The sequence below is a fragment of the Symphalangus syndactylus genome, chromosome 21 (genome assembly GCF_028878055.3).
Source record: "Symphalangus syndactylus isolate Jambi chromosome 21, NHGRI_mSymSyn1-v2.1_pri, whole genome shotgun sequence".
NCBI lineage: Eukaryota > Metazoa > Chordata > Mammalia > Primates > Hylobatidae > Symphalangus > Symphalangus syndactylus.
Genome location: NC_072443.2, coordinates 19,049,800 through 19,076,436, shown reverse-complemented (window position 1 = coordinate 19,076,436; position 26,637 = coordinate 19,049,800). Strand labels below are relative to the sequence as shown.

Sequence of the window (26,637 nt, the reverse complement as noted above, 5' to 3'; positions counted from 1 at the left end):
CAGTATTAAGTCATAACTGCATAAAACTAATGCTGGTATATACTATAGCACTGTAATAAGTTCATAGCCACCTATTGTTGCTATTGCTGTGAGCTCAGGTGTTCCAAGCATCCCCTTAAAAAGCTCTGTGATGCTAATCATCTCTGTGTGAGCAGTTCGTCTCTCCAGTAAATTGCGGGGAGCTCTCATGGTTCTCATATATTTTTCATCATGTTCAGTGTTTAGGGCAATAGGTAAATCTTGAATATTACATTGACTTTAACCATTCTAAGTACTGAGGCCACATGACATGTAATATTTTTCTCTTGATCAGCAACTAAGGCCGTACAGGATTGTAACAATAAAGGCAAAGTATATAATTTTGGTCTCAGTGTCCCAGATTGCCATGTATTTACTCTCCCGGATAATTATTTAGTTCTCTTTTATTGTTCAAGTGTAGCCCACATGAGTAGAAGTATAAAAGGCATAGGAAATTATAATTAATTATCTGTGAATTCCATTTGACAGGAGAGGGAAATAAACTAACACTTGGCCCTGAGGCTATTTCTATATAAAACTAAACCAACTGGTGAAAAATAATTAATCAAGCAGCAATTTTTGCTATCAATTACCTAATTTTTTTACTGATTTTTCCAGCAGAAAAGGGCTTGTCTATATAGTATTATGTAGACTGAACTTAAGAGAAACTAAACACACTAAAAAGGAAATTGAGAACATTAAGTCTAAGGTTGTCTGGGTTCTAGTAATACAAATATCTACCTCCTGTTTATTGCGTCTCCAAATATCTCCTGAATGTATAAAATTCTTTGCAAAAAATGTCTTGTGTAAATCTAAAACTTTTTCAATTAATCACTGCCAAGTTCACTGCTTCCCAAAGGCATATTAAACTTCAATAAACATATTGGCTGTTGAGAACATGGAGGGAAATAATGGCATCTGTGAATATGACCCAAAATCTGTTTTATTGGTAATGCTCAACAATGAAAGACTGGTCTTTCGAGTGCAGAGGGAGGTGGGCCAACACAGAAGAAAAATCGCTGGAGGAGAAAAGAACATTAAAGAGTAAAATATGATTGTGAGATTCATCTGACAATTGAACTCAAAGCATTACTCCAGTGGGAACCTTGATGTTGATTTTGCTTATTGGAGGGTTAGGGGATTATAATCTAGCAAAATTAAAAAGTTGTTTCGATTAAATTTGGACTTCTGAGAAAAGTAAGAGACAACAAATGCCCAGGAACTATTAACTTTTAAAAATTGTGTATGTTTAGTTATTATTCAAAAGACAAAAACAAACTTGAGTACTAGGAAAACTGTTTTTTCTCTACTTAAAACTGCAGAGCATTATTATTATTGTTATTATTTTTGCTGAATCAGTTACAAACCTACAATTGCAATGAATACAAATAAACTACAGTTTCAGGGAATTTGTTTGAAAAAAAATGGGGCCTCACGAAATATAAAATCTGGAAAAACAGGCTTGGAAAATAGAGGCTAAGGTGACTCCTCACAAGTAAAATATATATAGCACAACTGGCTGAGCACTATGGCCAGGATGTCAACACTACATGATACTCAAGCTTCTGTAGGACGTATGACCACCACCTACTGACACGGCTACCGCAGTGGACATTCTATTCCACCTCCATGAATTCATTCTCTTTTTTGTTTTTGTATCACTCATGCAAGTGTCAAAGTCCTGGGTTGAAGTATCTAATTCATCATCCCATGCCATGTTTGGGAGGACAAAAAGCCATTGATTTAGTTACCTGAGACTGCTGTAACAAATTACTGCAAATTTGGTGGCTTAAAAGAACAGAAGTATACTGTCTTACAGTCCTAAAGTTCAGTCATCCAAAATCAAGGTGTTGATAGGGCTGCACTCCCTCCAGAAACTCTAGGGGAGATTCTGTCCCTGGTTTCTTCCAGCTTCAGGTGGCTGCAGGCATCCCTTAGCTTGAGGCAGCATCACACCCATCTTCGCCTCCATCTTCATATTGCTTTCTACTCTTCTGTGTGTCTCACAAAATGTCCTTGCATCTCTCATAAAGACACTTGTGATGGCATTTAAGGCTTATCTGAATAACCCAGGGTCATCTTCTCATTTCAAGACCCTTAATTTAATTATATCTGTAAAGACCTCTTTTTCGAGTAAAGCAACATTTACAATTTACTGAGATTAGTGCTTGATATTGTTGGGTGACCATTATTCAACCTACTATAACCACGGAACAGGAAAGGAAAGGATCTAGCCTTCTGTTTATGTAGTGGCCATTCCAACGCATACAATGCATGATAACCTCTAACTAATAAGTAAGTTTAAGAGCTAGGTGGCCCACAATATGCCAAATATTTACTAACATCCACTTTATTCACTGCACAAAATGTATACAAAGTTTTCTTCTCATACATATACTTCCATAAAATAAAAGATGCTTGTGCAAATCATAATGTAACTGTTCCTCATGCTTTAGTTGCAAATAACAGAAAACTGAGACTTTACTAATTTAAACAATATAGTTTCTTTATAAACTCATAATATGCCAAAAGTCCAGAAAGCAGGCTTTAGATACAGTTTGGTCAGAGATCCAGTTATATTTTGCTGCAAATGTCTTGACTCCTCCATTTTCTTTCTCCTAGAGTCATTGTTAGGCTGGCTTTCTTCATGGACACATGATTTAGTATGTTTCCAGCTATATATCTTCACACTTTAACCCAGAAGGGGAAAAAAATCTTTTTCTTAGTAATTCTGGAAAAAGTCTGAGATTCAGTATGAGTGGTACATGCTTAGACATCTGTACTAGTCCTGGTGAATAAAATGCCCTGCTATGACTTAGGTCATATACTGTATTTCACATATTGAGACAGCTTTAAAACCATCTTTCTTAAACAAGTTGGACTCTGAAAGAGAAATTAGGGAATGTTTGTAAAGAAAGAATGCAGAATAAAGGGCAGAGAACTCCAAATGTCAATTACAGAATCACACAGTTGTCATAATAAAAATCATGTTTATCTAGTTTGTTTAGTTGTTTTTGGTTTTTTCTTTTTTTTTTTGTTTTTTAACTTTTAAGTTTAAGGTACATGTGCAGGTTTGTTACATAGGTAAACTTGTGCCATGGAGGTTGGTTATACAGATTATTTCATGACCAAAGTACTAAGCCTAGTACCCATTAGTTATTTTTCCTGATCCTCTTCTCCTCTTACCCTCAACCCTCCACCCTCCACTGGTAGGCCCTATTGTGTTCTGGTCCCCTCTATGTGTCTATGTATTCTCATCATTTAGCTCCCACTCATGAGTGAGAATATATGGTATTTGGTTTTCTGTTCCTGCATTAGTTTGCTAAGGATAATAGCCTCCAGCTCCATTCATGCTCCTGAAAAGGACATGATCTAGTTCTTTTTTATGGCTACATAGTATCCTCTGGTGTATATGTACAACATTTTCCTTATCCAGTCTACCATGGATAGGTATTTAGATTGATTTTATGTCTTTGCTATTGTGAATAGTGCTACAATAAACATACACATGCATGTATCTTTATGATAGAATAATTTATATCCCTTTGGATATACAGCCCATAATGGGATTACTGGGTTGAGTGATGGTTCTGTTTTTAGGTCTTTGAAATATCACCATGCTGTTTTCTACAATGACTGAACTAATTTATACTCTCACCAACAGTGCATAAGTGTTGCTTTTCCTCCACAACCATGCTAGCACCTGTTATTTTTTTACTTTTTAATAATGGCCATTCTGACTGTTCAGTTATTTTGAATTTTTTAAGAGCATGAAAATGAAACAATATATCGATTTAGAACCAATTTTCATTTAACACAAATTATCAATCTGTAGAAACTTTTAGTAGTCTATATTGAATCATAATTTTTCTATAATAAAGATAATCACTAATAAATCTATTTTGCAATACTGAATGTCTTTACATTAGACTTATTTGCAATAAGGTAGTTTAAATTTTTTATTTCCTTGTTTTATTGGACACTTGGTGAGAAGAAACTAATAGCACTAAACAATTAAATTATAAATGAATAAAGGTGGCAAATCATGGAATTCAACTTCCATCTTAAGAAATTGAAAAAATAAGGAGCAAACTAAACCTAAAATAGAAGAAAGGAAATAATAAAGATAAGAAATAAGTCAGTGAAATAGAGAAAATAAATTTATAAAAAGTTTGTTATTTAAAAAGTTCAATAAAATTGTTAAGTTTCTAGCCAGACTGATCACAAGAAAAGAAATGACAAAACTAACAGTAACAAGAATGAGAGAAGTGGCATCACTATAAATTCTACAAATACTATAAAAATGAACAGAGAGTAATATGAAGACTTTAGGCCAATTATTTTGAAAATTTAGAGCAAGTAGATGAATTCCTTAAAAGGCACAAAATACCAAAGCTCATTTAAGAAGAGATAGATTATATAAATAGTCCTACAGAGTAAATAGTCACTTAATGTCATTGATGGGTTCTTGAGAACTGTGACTTCAAGCAAAATGATGTACAGCAGGTCCTCAAATAATGTCTATTTATTAAATGTTATTTTGTTATAACATTGATGAAGAAAGAAATTGTTTTTGTTATGTCTTTTTGCTTAAATTGCATTTCCAAGAACCTCCTAATGACATTAAGTGAGGATTTACTCTACCTACTAAAGAAATTGAATTGATACTTAAAAGCTTTAAACAAATAAATCTTTAGTTCTATTTTGCTTTACTGATTAATTCTAGCAAAATTATATTTTGCTTTTCTGATTAATTTCAAGGAAGAAATTAAAACAGAAACTTTAAGAAGATGGTATACACACCAACTTTATTATATGAAGACAGAATTACCCTGATAGTAAAATTAGACAAAAAATTACAAGAATAGACTATCAATAACTTCCTCACCCAAACATAATTGTAAATTCTATGAGAAAACCATATGATATTATTTGGCTGTGTCTCCACTCAAACTTTATCTTGAATTGTAGTTCCCATAATCCCAATGTGTGGTGGAAAGGACCCAGTAAAAGGTAATCGAGTCATGGGAGCAGTTTCCCCCATGATATTCTTATGATAGTAAGTAAGTTCTTGTGAAATCTGATAGTTTTATCAGGGGCTTCACCCTTCACTTGCCTCTCATTCTTCTCCTTGCTGCTGCCATTTGAAGAGCGACATGTTTCCTTCTCCTTCTGCCATGATTGTAAGTTTCCTGAGGCCTCCCCAGCCATGCTGAAATGTGAGTCAATTAAACCTCTTTCCTTTTTAAATTACTCAGTCTCAAGTATGTCTTTATCAGCAGCATGGTACACTGGTACTAGCAGAGAGAGGTGCTGCTATAAAGATACCCAAAAATGTGGAAGTGACTTTGGAACTGGGTAACAGGCAGAGATTGGAAGAGTTTGGAGGGCTCAGAAGAAGACAGGAATAAATGGGGGAGTTTGGAACTTACTAGAGACTTGCTGAATGGTTTTGACAAAAATGCTGATAGTGATATAGACGATGAAGTCCAGGCTGAGGTGGTTTCAGATAGAGAGGAAGAACTTTTTGGAAACTGGAGCAAAGGCGACTCTTGTTATGTTTTAGCAAAGAGACTGGTGGCATCTTGCCCCTGCCCTAAAGATCTGTGGAACTTTGAACTTGAGAGAGATGATTTAGGGTATCTGGCAGAAGAAATTTCTAAACAGCAAAGTGTTCAAGAGGTGGCTTAGGTGCTGTTAAAAGCTTTCAGTTTTATGTATTCACAAAGATATAATTTGGATTTGGAACTTATGTTTAAAAAAGAAGCAGATGATTAAATTTTGGAAAATTTGCAGCCAGATGATGTGACAGAAGAGAAAAACCCATTTTCTGAGGAAAAAGTCAAGCCAGCTGCATAAGTTTATATAAGTAGCAGGGAGCCAAATATTAATCATCAAGACAATGAGGAAAATGTCGTACAGGCACGTCAGAGGTCTTCACAGCAGCTCCTCCCATCACAGGCCCATAGGCTTAGTAGGAAAATATGGTTTTGTGGGCCAGGCCCAGAGCCTTGCTGCTTTGTGCAGTCTCAGAACTTGGTGACTTGCATCTAAGCCACAGCTAAAAGGGGCCAAGGTGCAGTTTGGGCTGTGGCTTCACAGTGTGTAAGCCCCAAGCCTTGGCAGCTTACACATGGTCTTGGGCCTGTAGCTGCTCAGAAGACAAGAATTGAGGTTTGGGAATCTCCACCTGGATTTCAAAGGATGTATGGAAACATCTGGATGTCCAGGCAGAAGTCTGCTGCAGAGGCAGAGCCCGCATGGAGAACCTCCACTAGGGCAGTGCAGAAGGAAAATATGGGGGGTTGGAGCCCCCAAATACAGTCCCCACTGGGGCACTGCCTAGTGAAGCTGTGAGAAGAGGGCCACCATCCTCCAGACCCAAGAATAGTAGATCCATGGACAGCTTGCATTGTGCACCTGCAAAAGCCACAGACCCTCAACATCATCCTGTGAAAGCAGCTGGGAATGGGACTGTACACTGCAAAGCACCAGGGGCAGAGCTTCCCAAGGCCATGGGAGCCCACATCTTGCATCAGAGTGACCTGGATGTGTGTGACCTACACTTATGTGGACAAATTCATTTTGAAAAGAAACAAAAGCAATTGGGTGGTGAAGGTATATTTACAAAAATAATAGTGTGGAATAACTGGAAATCCATATGCAAAAAAGCAATTAACTTGAATTCAGGTCTTACAATATCTATAAAAACTAACTCAAATTGGTCAAATGTCTAAATACAAAACATAGCAACACCGTTAGCCATTGGGAATATGCAAAATAAAATGTCCATGCAAAGAATTTTACATAAATATTAATAACATCTTTATATATAATAACCAAAAGCTGGAAAAAACCCAAATGTCCACCAACAGGTGAATGGATAAACACATTATAGTATATCCATAAAACTGAATGTCACTTAGCACTAAAAAGAAACAAACTATTGATACATGCTACCACATGGATGATTGTCAAAATAATTATCCTGAGTAAAAGAAGTCAAACAAAACCAATTCCGAATATAAGATTCTATTTACATAAAATTCTAAGAAATGTGAGCTTATGTGAGTGACAGAAAGCTAATTAGTGCTTGCCTGGGTGGTCGGAAAAACCAAAACATTAAAAGCAGCAAAAGAAAGATTTTGGAGGTGAGGCATATGTTCAATGTCTTGATTATGTTGATGGTTTCATGATAGTAAAACATCATTTTGTATGCTTTAAATATGTGTGATCTATTATATGTAAATTATACTTCACTGAAACTGCTAGAAAATGGTAGTAAAGAATAATATCACAATAGGCCAATAAAAAAGTCTAAGAGAAATGGAGCTGTATCAAAAAGAATGCTTTTAGCTGCAAGAAACAAAAAGCCAAATTTAAACTGACTTTAAGAAGGGAAATTATTTGGCTCATAATTATAAAAACTAGACAGAAATAGTTTTCACCATAGGAAAAAAAAAGTTAGTTTAAGAAAAATTAACCAAAGCCAATTAGCAATGAGAAATCACAGGGAAAGGATAGAATAATAGTAGATCTGAAAAAAGATAAATTAGTTTATACTCATTTTATATAATATGGGGCATATCTGAATGCCTCAAATCTCAGTTTTATTTTATAGATTGCATTCTATAAAAACGACATTCTGGTGAGAGGTCATAGGATTATAAAACTGAAGAGTAAAGCCATGGAAATGAAAATGATAAACTTAGCTGAACATTCATTTATTGAGGCTCTGCAATGTGACAGAGACATCAGCAACAATAATGATACATAAGTCACAAGTTACCATCATTATGCTTGATCATTTAGGATTTTCCATTATATACTTGGCCATTTGGAAATCTAGTTGCCCAAATTATAATTTTTCTATTTTTATCTTTTTATTTGTGTAGGTATATGGGATACAAGTATAATTTTGTTAAATGCACAGATCATGTAGTGGTAAAGTCAGGGCTTTTAAAGTATTCACCATTTGATAATGTATGTGCTTAATGTATTCATTAAGCAATTTCTCATCATCCACCCCCCTTCCACTACCTCACCCTTCTGAGCCTCCATTGTCCATAATTCTATAATCTACGTCCATATGTGCACATTGTTTAGCTCCCACTTATGAGTGAGAATATCTGGTATTTGTCTTTCCCTGTATGCCAGCCACAAAAATTATTAAGGGGAAAAAAAGTTCAACTTTCATTTAAACTTTTTTTGTTTTTCTAAAAGAAGCTGATAAAACCCCCAAGAAATCTTCACCTTTTAAATGTTGCTAATGAGCTTTGCTCAAATTTAAGCAAATATTTATGAGCAAAATAGTACAACATATTTTATCAGTGGCCTCACCACTCTGTTGTGTAAAATTCACTAAATACAAATCATTGATGAATATAGTGATAGGCAAATGCAATTACAAATACTGGAAGGAAACAGAGAATTACGATGAGGTTTATCCGACAAACTTGGAACCCATTGACATGATTTGCAAACAGGGAAGCCTGCAGTATTCTATGTTTTTATCAGTTTTTTCTGTCATTTATAATCTAGACCTAAAAATCAATCTACTTTATTGTCAAAAGTCCAATTGTATGAGTTTCTCATAAGCATATAATAATTACAAAAATATTTTGAATGCATAACATTTACCATTTAAGCCAGTTGTTGGACTACAAATCAAATTGGAAACTTCTGGTGCCCCCGCTTAGAATGCTGCTGGCCCACCTTTTATTCCAGCTGCTGCTCCAGTTACTCATCTTATGATTAGCTTTGATAAGCTTCATATAATTGCAAGTTAGGTCATTGCTTCGTATCTCTTGCCTTCAGGATTTTTCTAATGTCACAAACAGTGTGGGATGTCTGCAGACATCTGTTCAGCACTTAAGCATGACCAATCTGGAAGTGTGGGAGAGTTATTGCCCAGGAGGCATCCTTAACCAATGCAAGATGAAAGCCAGTGGATAAATGCTTCCTCCTTTCATCCCCTAGGCAGATCATTCTAAGATATATTTCATAGAACACTTCACAAAGTGCGGAGAATCAAACTGCAGTTTCTCATACTGATTGCCAACTTAATAACGCATCGTTTTTGTAGCTTTTCTTTCTTTTCTGTTTTATCCTCCCATCCCTCACTCCCATTCTCTGCATGTAATCTTTGATCTCAGACTCTGGTTTCTCCTCATCGCTTTCAAGACAAAAACCCAGGTTATATCTCTGTACAGCTCAAACAGGAAAATGCAATTTCTTACGTGTTGAAGGAATTTCAGGGACTGCTGATATGTACCAGCAGAAACCGGAGGAATAGATGTGTGATGGGTGGTCTAGAGGAGAATATACTGGGTGATGGTCAGGGGGAAGACAAGGCAGAATATAAGCCTAAATAGGGAATAATTTATTGACTTGGAAACCTGTGACTCAGAGTTCAATGTCCTTGAAAGGAAACCTGGATCTCTTCCTTATACACTATAGGGGTAGCTCTTTGAAGCCTGGATCCAATTATGGCTCTGTATTAAATGAGCCAGAGTATGAAACTTCCTTAGAAGTTTAATATAGACCCACAATTGGGTCTATATTATGAAAATGGACTAATACATTGGGTTACTGAAATAAGTAACCCAGGAAGCACGACAGGGAGGCCTCAAGAAACAGTCATGGCAGAAGGTGAAGGGGAAGCAAGCATGTCTTACTAGGGCAGAGCAGGAGAGAGAGAAGGGAGAAGTGCCACACACTTTTAAACTAACTCGTAAGAACTCACTCACTATCAGGAGAACATCAAGGGGGAAATCCACTCCCATGATCCAATCACCTCCCACCAGGCCCCTCCTCCAATTCAACATGAGACTTGGACAGGGACACAAATGCAAACCATATTATCCCAACCCTGTACCCTGTCAAATCTTATGTCCTTCTCACATCGCAAAATGCAATCATCTATCCTTTCTCAACAGTCCCCCAGTCTTAACTCATTTTAGCAATAACTCAAGAGTCCACAGTCCAAAATCTCATCTGAGAAAAGGTAAGTCCCTTCTGCCTATGAGTCTGTAAAATCAAAAGCAAGTTAGTTACTTCCAAGATACAATGTGGATACAGGCATTGGGTACATGCTCCCATTCCAAATGGGAGAAACTGGATAAAATAAAGGGGCTACAAGCCCCTTGCAAGTCTGACAGCCAGCAGGACAGTCATTAAAACTTATAGCTCCAAAATAACCTCCTTTTACTCCGTGTCTCATATCCAGGGCACACTGATGCAAAGGGTGGGCTCCCAAGGTCTTGGCAGCTTCAACATTGTGGCTCTACAGGGCATACCTCCTGTGGCTATGTTGCGCACCTGCAGCTTTTCCAGGTGCACAATGTAAGCTGTCAATAGATCTACCACTCTTGCATCTAGAGGATCATGGCCTACTTCTCACAGCTCCACTAGGCAGTGCCCCAGTGGGGACTCTGCATGGGGGCTCCAACATCACATTTCCCCTCTGCACTGCCCTACTAGAGGTTCTCCATGAGGGCTCTGCCCTTGCAGCAGATTTCTGCCTGGATATCCAGGCATTTCCATACATCTTCTGAAATCCAGGTGGAGGTTCCCAAACCTCAACCCTTACCTGCTGTGCACCTGCAGGCCCAACACCACGTGGAAGCTGCCAAGGCTTGGAGCTTGCATCCTCGGAAGCCACTGTCTGAGCTATACCATGGCCCCTTTTAGCCACATTTGGAGGTAGAGCAGCTGGGACACAGGGCACCATGTCTCAAGGCTGCACTGAACAGCTGCACTCTGGGATGGGCCCATGAAACCATTTTCTGGGCCTGTGATGGGAGGGATTTCCTGAAGGTCTCAGAATTTCCCTTGAGACATTTTCCCCATTGTCTTGGCTATTAACATTTGTCTCCTCTTGTGCAAATTTCTGCAGCCAGCTTGAATTCCTCCCCAGAAAATGGGTTTTTCATTTCTACCACATGGCTGGGATGCAAATTTGCCAACATTTTATGCTTTGCTTCTCTTTTAAATACATTTCAGTTTCAGATAATCTCTTTGTTCATACATACAAGTAAACATCTTTAGCAACAGCCAGGTTGCATTTTGAATGCTTTGCTGATGAGAAATTTCTTCCGCCAGACACTCTAAATCATCTCTCTCAAGTTCAAAGTTCCACAGATCTCTATGGCAAAGACAAAATGCCACCAGTCTTTGCTGAAATATAGCAAGAGTGACCTTTATCCCAGTTCCAAACAAGTTTCTCACCTCCATCGGAGACCATCTTAGCCTGCACTTCACTGTTCATATCACTATCAGCATTTTGAATGGTCAAAACCATTCAACAAGTCGCTAGGAAGTTCCAAACTTTCTCACATCTTCCTGTTTTCCAAGCCCTCCAAACTATTCCAACTTCTGCCCTTTACCCTGTCCCAAAGTTGCTTTTACATTTTCAGTATCTTTATACCAGCGCCTCACTCTTCTGGTACCAGTTTTCTGTATTTGTCCATTTTCACACTGCTATAAAGAACTACCTGAGGCTGGGTAATTTATGAAGAAAAGAAGTTTAATTTAATCACAGTTCCACAAGCTGTACAAAAAGCTTGACTGAGAGGCCTCAGGTAACTTACAATCATGGCGGAAGCCAAAGGGAAAGTAGGCAGCACATCTTACTATGGTGGAGCAAGACAGAGAGAGAGAGCGAAGGGAGAAACACTACACACTTTTAAACCATCATATCTTGTGAGAACCACTCACTATCAGGAGACCAGCAAGGGGGAAATCTGCCTAATGACCCAGTGACCTCCCAACAGGCTCCTCCTCCAATTCAATATGACAATTCAACATGACATTTGGGAGCGGACACAAATCCAAACAATATCATCCAATAAAATAAGTATTGAGAATGTGCCAGCAGACTTAGGGAAATGAAAATATTTAAATGAATTTACTATGAGAGACTGAAAATCCCCTACCCGATTATACTCCCTAGGAGGACCCAGAGGACCTATTGTCATGAAGATCATAAGAAACATACTAGCAAAAGAGGCACCAGAATCTTTGAAAATCCCAGTGAATATGCCCTTTGCAGGTAGGAGGTGACAGTAGGAGATGCTTCCTACTGGGCTCTTTAGTTTCAGTAGGAATTCCATAATTCTAGAATAGCAGAGGCCAACTGCAGCACTTAAATGTCAGAGTAAGCTAGAGTAGCAGAGTGTCTTAACCCACAGAGATTGGTGAGAATGTTTGTCTAACAGACTATGGTGCTTCAAGATGCAATATAGATGCAGAGCTGATTATGATGTCATTTTACTCCATGAAACTAGAAACAGAATAATCAGCATCTGGAAATCAGAAGGTTAAGGTGAATCACTACATTGCAAAATTACAATCTCTCACCCAATTTTCACAACTAAGTCAGTTCACATATACAGAGTGCATTAATTAAAGAGTATATTAGTTTGCTAGGACTGCTACAATAAAGTACCACAGACTGGGTGGATTCTCCAATAAAAATTTATTTTCTCATGATTCTGAGGGCATAGAGGTTTGATATCAAGGTATCAGCAGATTGATTCTGAGGCCTTCCTCATTGGCTTGTAAATGGCCATCTTCTCCCTATGTCTTTACATGGTCTTCCTTCTGTACCTGCCTCTATCAAATTTCCCCTTTTTATAAGGTGTATTAGTCCATTCTCACATTGCTGTAAAGAACTGTCCGAGACTGGGTAATTTATAAAGAAAAGAGGTTTAATTGGCTCACGGTTCTGCACGCTGTACAGGAAGCATGGCTGGGGACGCCTCAGGAAACTTATAATAATTATGGAAGGCAAAGGGGAATCGGCTTGTCTTACATGGCTAGAGCAGAAGGAAGAGAGTGAAGGGAGAGGTGTTACACAGTTTTAAACAGCCAGATCTCACAAGAACTCACTATCATGAGAAGAGCCAGAGGGAAATCTGTCCTCGTGATTCAATCACTTCCCACCAGATCACTCCTCCAACACTGGGGATTATAATTCAACGTGAGATTTGGGAAGGGACACAAATTCAAATCATATCATAGGGACACAATTCACTGGGTTAGGGCCCTCCCTAATGACCTCATTTTAACTTAGTTACATCCTTAAAGGCCCTATCTCCAAAAACAGTCACATTCTGAGGCACTGGGGATCAAGACTTCTGTGTATGAATTTTGAGGGAACACAATTCAGTCCATAATAGGGAGGAATTTATATTCCCTTGAGGAAGGGCCTCCACAAGCATATGTAATAATCATTCTTTTAATACCTCCCTAAAGATACCTTGGAGCCTGTATTAGGGAATGGAGAGTGCCCAAACTCTCCACGATGCTGATACCAGAGGACCTGAAACCCCATCATAGGATGAGGGGGGTTATAAAGATGAGGTGAGAAAGAGAACTTCCCCCCAAGTTCATATCACAGTGGTCTCCAATTCCCACTGAATGACTCAGTAGTTAATTTCTTAGTCTCTAAGTATGTAACTGAGTAGATATCAAGTAGCTGGCATGCTCTCACTTTAGTTCTCTGACTTGCAACAGAAGAGCCATATTGTAGAAAACGTAAGTGGAAGCACTTTAACCTGCCACTGAACTCTGTCAAGATTGTGAAGAAGCAATATTGCAAGCCAGGAGGATTTTTAGAGATTATTACTACCCTCAGAAATAAGTTACGCAAGACTGGTTGTTCTCAAAGTACACTTTTTTGATTCACCTGTTTTTCCTCTGTAAAACCAGATGGATCATGGCAAACAAAAAAATTATAAACTTAATCAAGTGGTAGCCTTACTTACAGGTGCTTCTTGCTGAAAGTAGTTCTTTACTGAAACACATCAACATGGCCTGTGCTATGATCTGTTGAATACACTGTTTTCCATCCCTGTCAGTTAGGAAGCTAGAAAAAAATTCTCTTTTACGTGGGAGATGCAGCAGTACACATTCCTGTCTTTCCCCAAGGCTGCGTTAACTATTTCATTGCCTGTTGTGGGAAAACAATACTGTTTCACAGGAAATTTCATCATCTTGATATTGTGCAGAACAGCATTATTTGTCCATTAAAATAAGAAAAAAAATGCTAATTGGGCCTAGAAAGCAGTAAGTAATCTGATAAGACATAGTTGCCAGGGGGTAGAAGATAAATGCCGTGAAGATTGGGGCCAGGCATACCATATTATGAAGTTTATAGTTATCCAGTGGTCAGAAGAACAATGAGGCATTCTGTTTAAGATACAGATTGCTGCATTTTGAACCCCCATGACAAAAAAAAAGAAATACATCACTAGGTGATCTTTTGACACTGAGAGAACAATTGGAAATTCTATTTTGACTTATTTATGAAGTGTCTTATGAGGCTGACAGTTTTGCATAGTGCCCGGAGCAAGAGAAGTTGTTGCAGAAAGTCTAAGCTTGATCCAAGCTGTCCTGGCTCAAGTTATATATGACCTAGCAGATCTGATGATGCTAGAAATAATCATGGTAGATAAAAAGGCTTTGTGGCATCTCTGGCAAGTCAAAGTAGGGGAGTCACTGCACAAACTCTGAGGACTGTGGAGCCAAACCATGCTTTATGTGTCATAGAACTACCAGGCCTTGAAAAATAGCTTCCTTTGTGCTAATGAGCCCTAATAGAAACTGAAGGCCTGATCATGGGATACCAAGAAACTGTGTATTGGAGCTTCCCATGATGTCATATGGCAGGCAGCAATTAATTGTGTTACAGAATGATACATTCAGGACAGTACCTGAGCAGAAGTGCCCTAACACTCACTAAACAGGAAGGAAAATACTTGGATCTACTTTTCAGATAGGTTGTTACTGGTACTGGCCATAGATTGTCTATTGCTGTATTATTCTTCCACTCAGGAGTGGCTCTAAATGACAAACAGTGAAGGGAAACCTGCTAATAACAGAGTTGTCAGCAGCACATTTGGTCATTTTCTTTACATGCAGATTTTCATGTCTCACATTAAGACTCACAAGAAAGTATTCACTGCAGAATAAGCACCAAATAGTCCTGAGGGCAGGATTACTTTTCCCAGGAATGTCAGAAGCCTTTCTCCTCAGTCAACTCAATCCTGGAGAAATGAGCCATGGATGAAGGTAAGGAGGCTATACATGGATCCAAGAGTGTGGGTTTCCTCTCACCAAGGCCAGTCAGACTACTGGTGCTGCTGAATAACCAGTTTACCAGCAGCAGAAATGATGATGAGCCTTCAAGAAGGCAGGGGAATAATTATCCCTCTTTTGTGACTTTGACTATATCTGATCTTTAATATGTTGGAGGGTAAGTAATACATTTTTTCAGACTCAATATCTACTCTAAAATATAAATGTTTTTTCTTCCCACAGTGGCTTTTCCACTATTGTATGTTACACAATAGTGTGTGAGAGTAAAGGCCTCATTTATGACAAAATTGTTGCAACAGTAGGAATACGACAATGGGTTCCTCCAGTGTTGTTATCAACCTTGCCTCCCAGAGCATCCAATCTAATAGAAACGAGCTATATTATGTTAAAGTCTCAGGTAAGTCACTGTCATAAGAATATCCTGTGGGGTTGGTGTCCTTTCTTCTAGCATGTGTTAGTATGCTGAATCAAAACCAAAAGCAAATGCTGTGTCCGAATAACTAGCATACACAGGTCCATAAAACAAAAGTTTGAAATATAATCGGCCCTTGTAGTTATTTCCATTAACGCATATGCGGAATTTGTGATACCTATTCCTATGACACTAGATTCTCTCAGATTAGAGGTCCTGATTTGAGGGGAGGAAGTAGGGGTTCTTCTACAAAAAAAAAAAAAATGGCAAGGGTTCTACTGAACTTGAAACTGAAACTATTATTTTGGGATCTTCGCGTCATGGGAATGAAAGGCAAAAAAAAAAAAAAAATACAAAGAAGAAGAAGAAAGAAAAAAAGAAAAGAAAAGTTAGTACACTAGGGCACTATTGACCATGACTACCATAAACAGCTAGGACTGCCACTACACAATGGCGCAGTGAGAAGTATGTCTGGAAAAAAAAAAAAAAAGATTTATGAGGGCATTTCGTGGTGCTCTGTGCTTTCTAATAACCATGAACAAGCAATTACAATCCCGGTGTATTAAAACAATTCAATTAAAAATTCAGATCCTTCAGGGCTAAAGATGTGCATCATTTTACTAGGCAAGCAACCTAGACAAGTTGAAATTCTGGCTTAGGGCTGAGGGTAAAGTAAACCTAGAATGAGTGCTTGAGAAGGTAGATAATGAATAACAATGATGGCCTCAGGACACGCTGAGCCTTGGGGAACACTACTATCAAATAATCCTATGGATTTAACAGAGAGTAGGAAAACATCTGGGTGGTTCAAGAGTTGGACTGTGTTTATATTCCTCTCTAGTGCCCAATTTCAAATCCTGCCAGTCTCACCTTTTGCTCCACCAATGGTAACCAGGGCTGTGGATGCTGAAACCAGCTGTACTCAAATGCAACCTATAAGCACTTCACTGCAGACCCATGAAATATACCTCCCACTTCTTACACAAGGGCTTCTCTAATGCTGCAGTGCAGGATGTTCACCGGAACTCATTGAGCACTCATGCATGTGTAGCCTAGAAATATGAACGAGGTATTGCCCATGGTGTCATGCTTGATCAATGGGTATGATCGGAGTTCCAAATACACTAGTCAAAGAATTCTAAAACACATTTTTCAGTCTTCTTTGGGCACACTGGATTACTCTGTCTGTCATTCCACCTCTGCAAAATCCTGTTCCCCAAAAAACTACCTGCATGCAAAACTCCCTCTCAGCACCGCTTTTGGGGAATCTGGACTGTGGCATTGACTGTGCATTTACTATTGAGAGCTTATATTCTAAGAACATGCACTTAACAAAAAATATAGTTAGGGGCATTTCCTTTTAAATTAAATTGCTATATTTTCATGCTTTTCAAACTTCCAAAATCCTTCCTTAAAAGCAAAAAAAAATTATGCAAGATTAATGTTTTCTACCTTTTAATGAAATTCAGCCATCGCATCAAATATAATTGACCTACGTTAAAATCTAAAGACATCAGCTATTATTAATGAAGTGTTTTAAGGCACATTTTGGAACTTGATCACAGTTAGAATATATATGAAGTTCTATATGATAAAGGATTAACTTATTAACCTTGGGGCATTTTCTCTGCATCAGCAAAGTTTGGGAGTATTGGAAGAGAAGCAGCATCTTGAATAATTTGTACAACTTTCTTTAACAGCACACCAAAGGGAAAAAAATAGATGAGTTGTTTTCAAATAATGAAACCTGCTTCTCAAGAGAGCAGTTGTCTATGAAGCAAAAACTGTCTGTTTACTCTTTGTGACTGCCTGCTTCACCTATTATCCATCACCTCTCTGACCTTGAAGAATTCTTTCTGAATGTGTTTACAAAGGTAAAGACAAGTTGAAGGCAATTATCAAAGAAATTTGGGACAGTATGAAGCACAGAGAAACTTGTATTTTTTTAACCTAAGTATTCAACAATATTTGGCTTATTCTCAATTTCTTTTTTTTTTAATCTGCATTTTATTTATTTATTTATTTATTTTGAAAGTTTCTTTTTTATTATTATTATTATACTTTAAGTTTTAGGGTACATGTGCACAATGTGCAGGTTTGTTACATATGTATCCATGTGCCATGTTGTTGTGCTGCACCCATTAACTCGTCATTTAGCATTAGGTATATCTCCTAATGCCGTCCCTCCCCCCTCCCCCCACCCCACAACAGTCCCCGGAGTGTGATGTTCCCCTTCCTGTGTCTATGTGTTCTCATTGTTCAATTCCCACCTATGAGTGAACATGCGGTGTTTGGTTTTTTGTCCTTGCAATAGTTTACTGAGAATGATGGTTATTCTCAATTTCAATTATTCCACCTTCTTCCATCATGCACCTCTTCATCTACAGTCAATATTTCAAAACTTTTATGGATGCTCATTTTCTTTTTTGATTATTTTTCCTCCTTTTAAATACATCTTTTCTTTCTGATACTGTAGTTACATGGGTATACTTATATTTCTTATTCAGATTTGCATATCATTCTATAATTCTTTGTGAACTCATCTTAACAGTTTGGATTACCTTCATTTCCATATCATTGTTATATCTTCAGTTTATCACTATTAGATTTTCTGAGCTTATGTTTTGCACGTTTTCTGAGATCTCACTAAATTATTTGGTTTTGTAAATATATATTGTTTTATGAATATTTAATTTAAATTTATTGTTACCTGTATAAATGTATTGAATTATATATTTTAATGATAATAAAATAGGAAGTAATATTTAGACAATTTTTAAATTATATTCTTTATAGGTGAAATTTTACCAAGGTGGACATCAAACACTGCTGATAAGAATATAAATTTTCTACAACCTTTTGTATGAGGAAATTTGCAGCACAAATCCATATGTTCGAATGGTCACACCCTTCTGATCCATTATGTATTTTGCTGTCTATCCTATGATAATATTCAGTGATACAGTCAAAAACTTATGGGATGGGAATATGTATTCACTTCAGCAGTATTTATACTAGGAGAAAGTTCAAAAATACTTAATGACCTTATAGGATTGGTAAATACAATATAATTTATCTATACTATAGATTTAAAAATATATTTAGATACAATATTAGTGAAATGATAAAATGCTTTTTTTTTTTTTTTTTTGATGAAGTCTCACTCTTTCACCTAAGCTAGAGTGCAGTGGCACAATCTTGGCTCACTGAAACCTCCGCCTCCCGGGCTCAGGTGAGTCTCCTGCCTCTGCCTCCCAAGTAGCTGGGATTACAGGCACTGGTGCCACCATGCCCAGCTAAATTTTTTTTTTTTTTTTTTTTTTTTTTAGTAGGGACATGGTTTCAGCATGTTGTCCAGGCTGGTCTCGAACTCCTGACCTCAAGTGATCCACCTGCCTCGGCCTCCCAAAATGCTGGGATTACAGGCTTATAGTACAATGTCAAACAGAAAAAATACTGAACAGAATATTGAATAGCCAGTACTGCACATATTTTGAAAATAAAAAAAAAAAAACATAGATTGTAAATGTACAAAAATCAGGGATAAAATACTGTTAACAAGGCCTTTTGTAATAATGGAGTATCAGGTTGTTTTTATTTATGTCTTTATATTTCCCTGTACATTATAAATCTTTCTCTAATAAACATGTATTTTTATATAAATCAGAAAAAAAAATTTTTTAAAAGATTAAAATCAAATTTTGGGGTTCTGCTTTTTCTACAATTAGGAAGTAGACTGAAGCTTTGCCACCACAAGATCTAATCACTAAGATATAAACTGTTAATAAAATAATGATGTTCCGTGCTCCTGATGACTGCATTGATTAAAAAAATTTTATTTCAAATGACAGAAACTCAAATGTGTTATAATGGCCCTGAGATATCAAACTTAATGAGTGTGAAATGTAGGTAGTCCATAGAATCGTACAGAAAAATAATTTTCTATGCATCTCTCCTCTGCTTCGTTTTATTCTTCATTATTGTCTTTTACAGATGCCTGGCTTTCTCCACAGAACAGAATACATCAATATTATATACTCTTGAGCTTCTCATCTAGCAAAGTTGTACCTCTAGATAGAATATGATCCTCTGACTCAAGTCAGAATTCAGTAAGATTCAGACCAACTTGATTTGGATAAGACGCCATCATTTGTGGCTAGAGAGAAATTAACAGAGAAGTTTCCATAAAACCACATTTGTAGAACTGAGAGTTAGAGAGGGTAAATTCAATAAGTAGGAGTTTGTTGAGAATACAATAGGTCCACTACAATAACCATGAAAATGTAAATTAGCTAATAGAGTCTTTCTAAATGTATGCTTCTTTTACTATTTTAAATGGGCTAAGTTTTATAGTACTATAGAACAGTGATTTGACTGTCTAGACCTATTCATAAAAGTTTTTGAAAGCCATTTTTCAGTGAGCATATTACTTATTATAATATATAGAGTATCTTTATTATTGAGACTATATATTCTTTAGAAAAGCTCTTTCCAATAGAAATATATGAGCCACATGTGTAATTTTAAGTTTTCTGGCACACATTTTTAAAAAGTAAAAACAAACAAGTGAAATTAATTTTAATGGTATATTTAATTCAGCTGAATGTATCCAAAATATTATTATTTCAATGTGTCACATTACCTACATTTCAAGTGTTCCACACATCTATAGGTAATGGCTGCCCTATTGGATGGTGTAGCTCTATGATGTATGGTTTATACAACGTAAATGCCTAAACTATATGCTCTATCTATAGGTGTGTATATGTGTATTCTATGTAAATATAGAATAAATTTATTCTATAGGCCTATTCTCTATTGTATATATTCTATTGTTATTACTGTGTTTGTATATTATGCATATTGTTAAACATACACATTTTTAAGAGAATTACAGAATGATTTGCATGAGTGTAATTTCTAATGACTTCACTCACACGCCAGCACATCATGGTGAGTGTTTATGAGTTTACAGAGCACTGTGGTAGAGATTTAGTTCCATTTATTTTTCAAGGACTTAGGAGTCTAAGTCTATTTGCTGAATCAATTAATGTAGAAAATAATTTGATCAATAACAGACATATTCAAATAATGAGGGAAGTAATTCATAAACAAATTTCTGATTAGCCTTCAATTGACTTTGGTGATGATTCACTAAGGTTGTCTTCTTTTACCAGATAATTTTTTTAAATAAAATAGAACATTTCAAACAATATCAAATATAAATAAGCAGTACAATTCAAGGAAACTTAAAACTAAGTATGGTATTTCCTCTCTAAGAGAAAACTTCAAAATCCTTTCCATTTTATAAGATGCTTCATAAGCATGCATAAGTGTATTTGAACATCACTTATCACAAGTAAAATCAGTATAAGATCCTATACTCAAATCGGAAATATGAAATGATTTTTACTTCTCAATGTGTATAAAATGTATAAGAAAAAAACAAGCAATAAAGCTCTCCTCTTATTTATCTTTAAAAAAGGGTTGAATCAGCCTTGAAACATTTTGTATTTTCTGCATTTCCCTATGGGATTCTTTTTGAAAAATTATTCAAGGTTGTTGAGGATGGCACTTATCTGCAGAAAGTCCTTCACTTCAAGAACATTTTAGGACCATTTGGTGCTGAGGAAATTGAGGCTCAGAGAAATGCAAAATAAGCTTCTGGAAGGACCTGGCTAAATGTCACCAGTCCTTTAAAACAGTGATGTATGGCAGGCAAGGCTTGTGAAAGTCAGAGCTATGCATCCTCTTATGCAACCTTGCCTTTAGTTTCTTTCCTGGTGCTAGTTTGAGAGATAAATTTGAGCTAAGGGCCTTGGATTTCATGCGTACACTGAGAGCAGGTGATTTCTCACTGCTGTCTTTCATATCATCTTTGCTTTCCTCCTCTTGATCTTCACCTATGAGAGGAGATGCTTTCTAGGTGAGGTAAAATAAATACATATGTAAAAGGAGTCTAAGCACTACCACAGAAGATTTAGGGATTAAACAGTTCTGGATTAAAGTGAGAAGGGGTAAGAGGAGCTCTGAACTCTGCCGGGGATCAGCCCTTTAAATGTATTTGTTGTTCTCAAATATGTAATTGGAGAAATGGCATCAGTGAGTACATAAAAGCAACAATATATTTGGAGGTTGGCAATTCTTTAATTTAACCCTCATCTCTATCAGCTATATAGGGATGCAGAAAAGTAAACTCAGGCACTGCCATTTCCTGCCTTGGTATTAATCAGAACCAAAAAGATTTGGATACACATAAACATAACTAAAAATATACTTAAAATCCTTTAAGAACATTAATCATACATTATGGATCTACTGAGTTAGTAAATGCTTAACAAAAATAATTTTAAAATTCCGTAAACACAATAATGTTGTGAGTTTAAATCAAACTTTAATATAACAAACATCCTTGGCCTGCATTGATTGCCAAGGATGTAAAGGATACTCAAAACAATTTATACCAATCTTCCCTTCATAAAGATGTTAGTAACATATATAGCAAAAAAAAAAACAAAAAGATAAAAGGAAAAAGACCATGTCAGAGGACCATAGTCTCCATCCTTTACATACTCTTTCTTTTACTATCGTTTTTTGGGTGTGTGTTGCTGAGGATTTATTTATAACTTTTGAATATGCAATCCTCCTTTGTTTCAAAGCTAGAGGCTTACAGCCCTGATTATAGCTTCTTGTAGAATAATCTTTCCTTTTCTCCAGAAAGTTATACCACAATATACATCAAATCTGCATGTAATGATCTCTAGAACTACTTTGCTCTATTACAAAAACTTCCCCCTATACTCACTATAACACACACACTCTGTCTCTCTCACTTAGACCTAATATTACAGAATTAAATTTTGCCCATTTATGCTGCTCTTATACATTCTGAGCTCACAGCTTTTTCTTTATGGATTTTGCTTGTCTTGGCACCAAGAGAGAATCTTTTAGGCCATCCACCTTAAAAGACTTGTGTCAGGCTACCCCATCTACTCTGTCACCTCCCCCTACTAGCTCCTTTCATAATCATCCATACAACCTGCTCATTCAGTTCTTTAATTCCTCTGAAAATATTGTTCTCACTCTTTTTTCCACATAATAAAAGGAGCTATTTACTTTCAAATGAAGCAGCACCATTTTAGAACAAGAAAACTGGCTTTTGTGTGCTCTATCACCTGGAAGACCATCACTCAAGGAAGAGATATTTTCAAGTATTATTTTTCTAACTACATGATACATTTAAAATAAACTTCTTTCTAAGGATCTTACAGAACTGGTGAAGTTGTTTGGCTCTGTGTGCCCACCCAAATCTCATCTTGTAGCTCCTATAATTCCCACATGTTGTGGAAGGGACCTGGTGGGAGATAATTGAATCATGGGGGTGGGTCTTTCCCATGCTGTTCTCATTATAGTGAATAAGTCTCACAAGATCTGATGATTTTAATAAATGGGAGTCTCCCTAAGAAAGCTCTCTTTTCTTGTCTGCTGCCATGTGAGACATGTCTTTCACCTTCCACCATGATTTTGAGGCCTACCTAGCCATGTGGAACTGTAAGTCTGTTAAATCTCCTTTTTTTTTTTTTTTTTGTAAATTTCCTAGTCTCCAGTACGTCTTTATCAGCAGCATGAAAACAGGCTGATAGAACTGGCAAAACTTATTTTTAAAAATAAATGTTGGCAACCCACTGCAGGTGTTATGAAAGCATAGGATGCCCTGCTTTCTTAAGATAACTGCACAACAGGGCACATGTTTAAGAATCTGGATTTTAGTCAAATATCCAAAGGTTTGTTCCTTAAGGACATTTTGGAAAAAATCTATAACCTTAGTAAAATGGGGATTAAAACAATATAAAGATATTGCTCTTTGAGTAGTGCCTCTGGTCAGGTCAACACTTAACACTTTTGTCTGTTAAAGCATTTTATAAATAGTGAATTTGTTTCCAACTAATAATAATTTCAAAATAGAATATTGTAGTAGCATTCTAAATATGTAAGGTGCTTTTACATACAATTTTTATTTACTTTAATATGTCTCAGTGAGGTTTGTAGGACAGACACTGTTACCTCTTTTGACAAATGAAGAAACCCAGGCTAAGGGAAGTTGCAAGAGATCAGGTAACTTGCCCTAATCTTTGACACAGATACTGGAAAGTGGAGGCAGAACTAGGCTCCAGGGTTACTACAGATTAAATCTCTCATTGAATGACTCTCCAATTTCCAAGAATTAATTCTTTCAACAGAGAATTTTAAAATTCTCACTGTGCATTAGGCATTATGATAAAAGCAACCAAGAAACAGTGTACTTAAAGACAATAAAGTAGGTAAACACTGATAAGAAATACCCTCAACCATAGTTACTTACTGAGGAGAGTTAGGAAAGACTTCAAAAAAGAAAGAATGTTTTTGCCTAGTCATGAAAGATGATTAACATTTTACTAGACTGATGGTATTCTGACAGTCTGGGAGCATAATATTCAATGGAAAAAAAAAAAAAAAGAAGGATGATATGGTTTGACTGTGTCCCCACCCAAATCTTATCTTGAATTATAGTTCCCATAATCCCCACATGTTCTGGAAGGGACCCAGTGAGAGATAATTGAATCATGGGGGCATTTACCCCTGTTCTGCTGTGCTCATTATAGTGAGTGCATTCTCACAAAATCTAACGGTTTTACAAGGGACTTTTCCCTCTTTTTCTGCATGCTTCTTCCTGCTGCCATGCATAGAAGGACATGTTTGCTTCCCTTTCCACCATGATTGTAAGTTTCCTGAGGCCTCCTTCGCTATGCTGAACTATGAGTCAATTAAACCTCTTTCCTTTAGAAATTACCTAGTCTCAGATATGTCTTTATTGACAGCATGAGAATGGACTAACACAAAGGACAACAGAAATTTGATGTGGTTGGAATTTAGACAGGTGAAATAGTTGGAGGTGGGGATGGGGAAGTAGAGATGGTAAAGAATGGTGGTGGTAGGAGATGAAATTTAAAAGGTAGGCAAATATATATATTTTTGTCCCTTGGGTACTCTCCTCATTGAAAAGTGGTTTCTATGTCCCCTCCAATTGAATCTGGATGGACTCTGACTATGTGACCAACAAAATACCATGTAAGTGATGCTTTCTAGGACTATTCTTTAAGAGGTTGGCAGCTTGCATTATCCTAATTCTACTTGCTCCTAGAACATAACCACCATGCTGTGAGAAAACTCAAACAACCCTGTGGGGAGTAACCATTTACCACAGCTGCGAGCCCAGGTTGAGCTCCCAGCCAACAACCAGCATCGAGTTGCCAACCATCTGAAGGAGCTACTTGAAAGTGAATCCTCACCCCTTTATAAGACCCACAGTGGAGAGCACATGAAGCAGAGACGAGCTACCTCTTCAGAGCCATAAACAATTTCATATTTAATGAAAAATAAATGATCATTCTTGTTTTAAGCCACTAGGTTTGAGGTGGTTTGTATGCAGCCCTAGATAATTGGAATGTGGGGGATTCATGATCAAATTTATAGAAAGGTTCCACATGTGTGATGAATAGTGGTGGGACTACTTCATTTGATTAGATGGAGAGAAGACAGGGGAAGAGAAAAATGAATAAATGTTCCACTAAAGCAGATAACAATCATATTTTTTAGCTCAGAGGATCAAGCATGAATTTTAATGATTCCTGAAAGCATCAGCATCTTAGGAAAGCTACATATTAACCTAAGTTCAGGATGTGACATTAAAAAAAGATTCATACTCTAAAAATGCTGTGCTATCATTGAATATTCTTATCTTAATGCCAGAAAAAAATTATGTCTTGAACACAGGAAAGTGACTCAAAAATATAAAAACTTACTCTCCCTGAAAGAGGCTGTCAACATTTTAAAGTATTTCTTAAATCCCAGAATAGAAGCTAAACCTGCATGAGAGTTCCCTGAAATATCCATTCTGTACGATTGTTTTAATGCTGAGGTTTCCTCAAGAACACACAATTTTTATTATAACCTATAGATTACTACACCTGAAAGATTTTTAGAAAAATAACAACCTTTGCTCACCCCACCACTGTCTAACCTTTCTGTTAAGAAAACTTGTGAAGTGCTTGTTTATTTTTTTGTTTTGTTTATTAAAGGTCCCTTCATTTCTATACATTATGGGTTGGTTAAAGATGAGCATCCTTATAATTCCTATTTTTCTCCGTAATTACAGCATTGAACATGTTACAAATATTCCTGAAACACCTATCACTGAAGTAAAACCCTCTTGTAAATAGTATGGTTGGGCATGTCTAGTGGTCATTTATTGTCACATGCATGTTATGTTTGGGGAACCATTTGGCAAGTGGATATTGAAATTAATTTTATAATAAGCCATATTCTTATAATTCCTACATTCCTCTGATGATACATAGAAGGGAAATTTTCAAAGGCCAATGGCAAAGGAAAAATAATCAGTTAAGCTCTAGGTAGGAGGAAAAAATAGTTATTTATCAACTCACTGGCAAATTATTTTCCAAGGCTAAGGGCAACATAAATCACACCCTACTCTCTGCCTCTGGGAAATTTGCTCTGGGCTAAGAACAAAGGATATTGAGATAGTTATGTAACTAGTGAATTGAACTGTTGAATTCAGTCTACACTGGCAAAAAGACTGCACAGAAGTTGAATTAGCAGACACAATTTAAAAAACAGCTTCTGTACAAAAATTTGTTTCTCTAGCTTCTCTTGAAGAAAATAGAATAACTTGCGGGACTGGGTTCATATTCTCACAGGGCAGCCCCTCACCAGGCAGTGACTGCCCACAATAGAAGGGGCATTTAAGATGCAATGTTCACCTCCCCCTGCTGGCACTCCCTGCCCTGGATCACTGTGCCCCATTCTCATCATTGCAGTGAGACTTTATTTTTCTTATAGTAAAATTATAACAAAGTGAAATTTATTGCATCCAAATTTCTAACAAAAATAAGAAAATAAAACTTAGTCAAAAAGGGCAAATGCATCCAGAAACATTCCTTATATCCAGGCCTCTTTACCTATTTATGTTACACTCCTAGTCCTCATGGGAATTTGAGTTCACTTCCTGTGATTTTAGACAGTCAAGATGAGTTATTTGAGCCAAA

The 26,637-nt window shown here is 36.8% G+C and overlaps 1 long non-coding RNA gene across 1 annotated transcript; it reads left to right on the top strand.

Annotated features, from left to right (window-relative positions):
* The first annotated feature begins 15,103 nt into the window (after positions 1-15,103).
* On the top strand, positions 15,104-24,943 carry LOC129471159 (uncharacterized). Its single transcript, XR_008653501.2, has 3 exons — positions 15,104-15,517; positions 17,233-17,406; positions 19,526-24,943. It is a non-coding gene; the product is annotated as an uncharacterized lncRNA (long non-coding RNA).
* Positions 24,944-26,637: the final 1,694 nt, after the last annotated feature.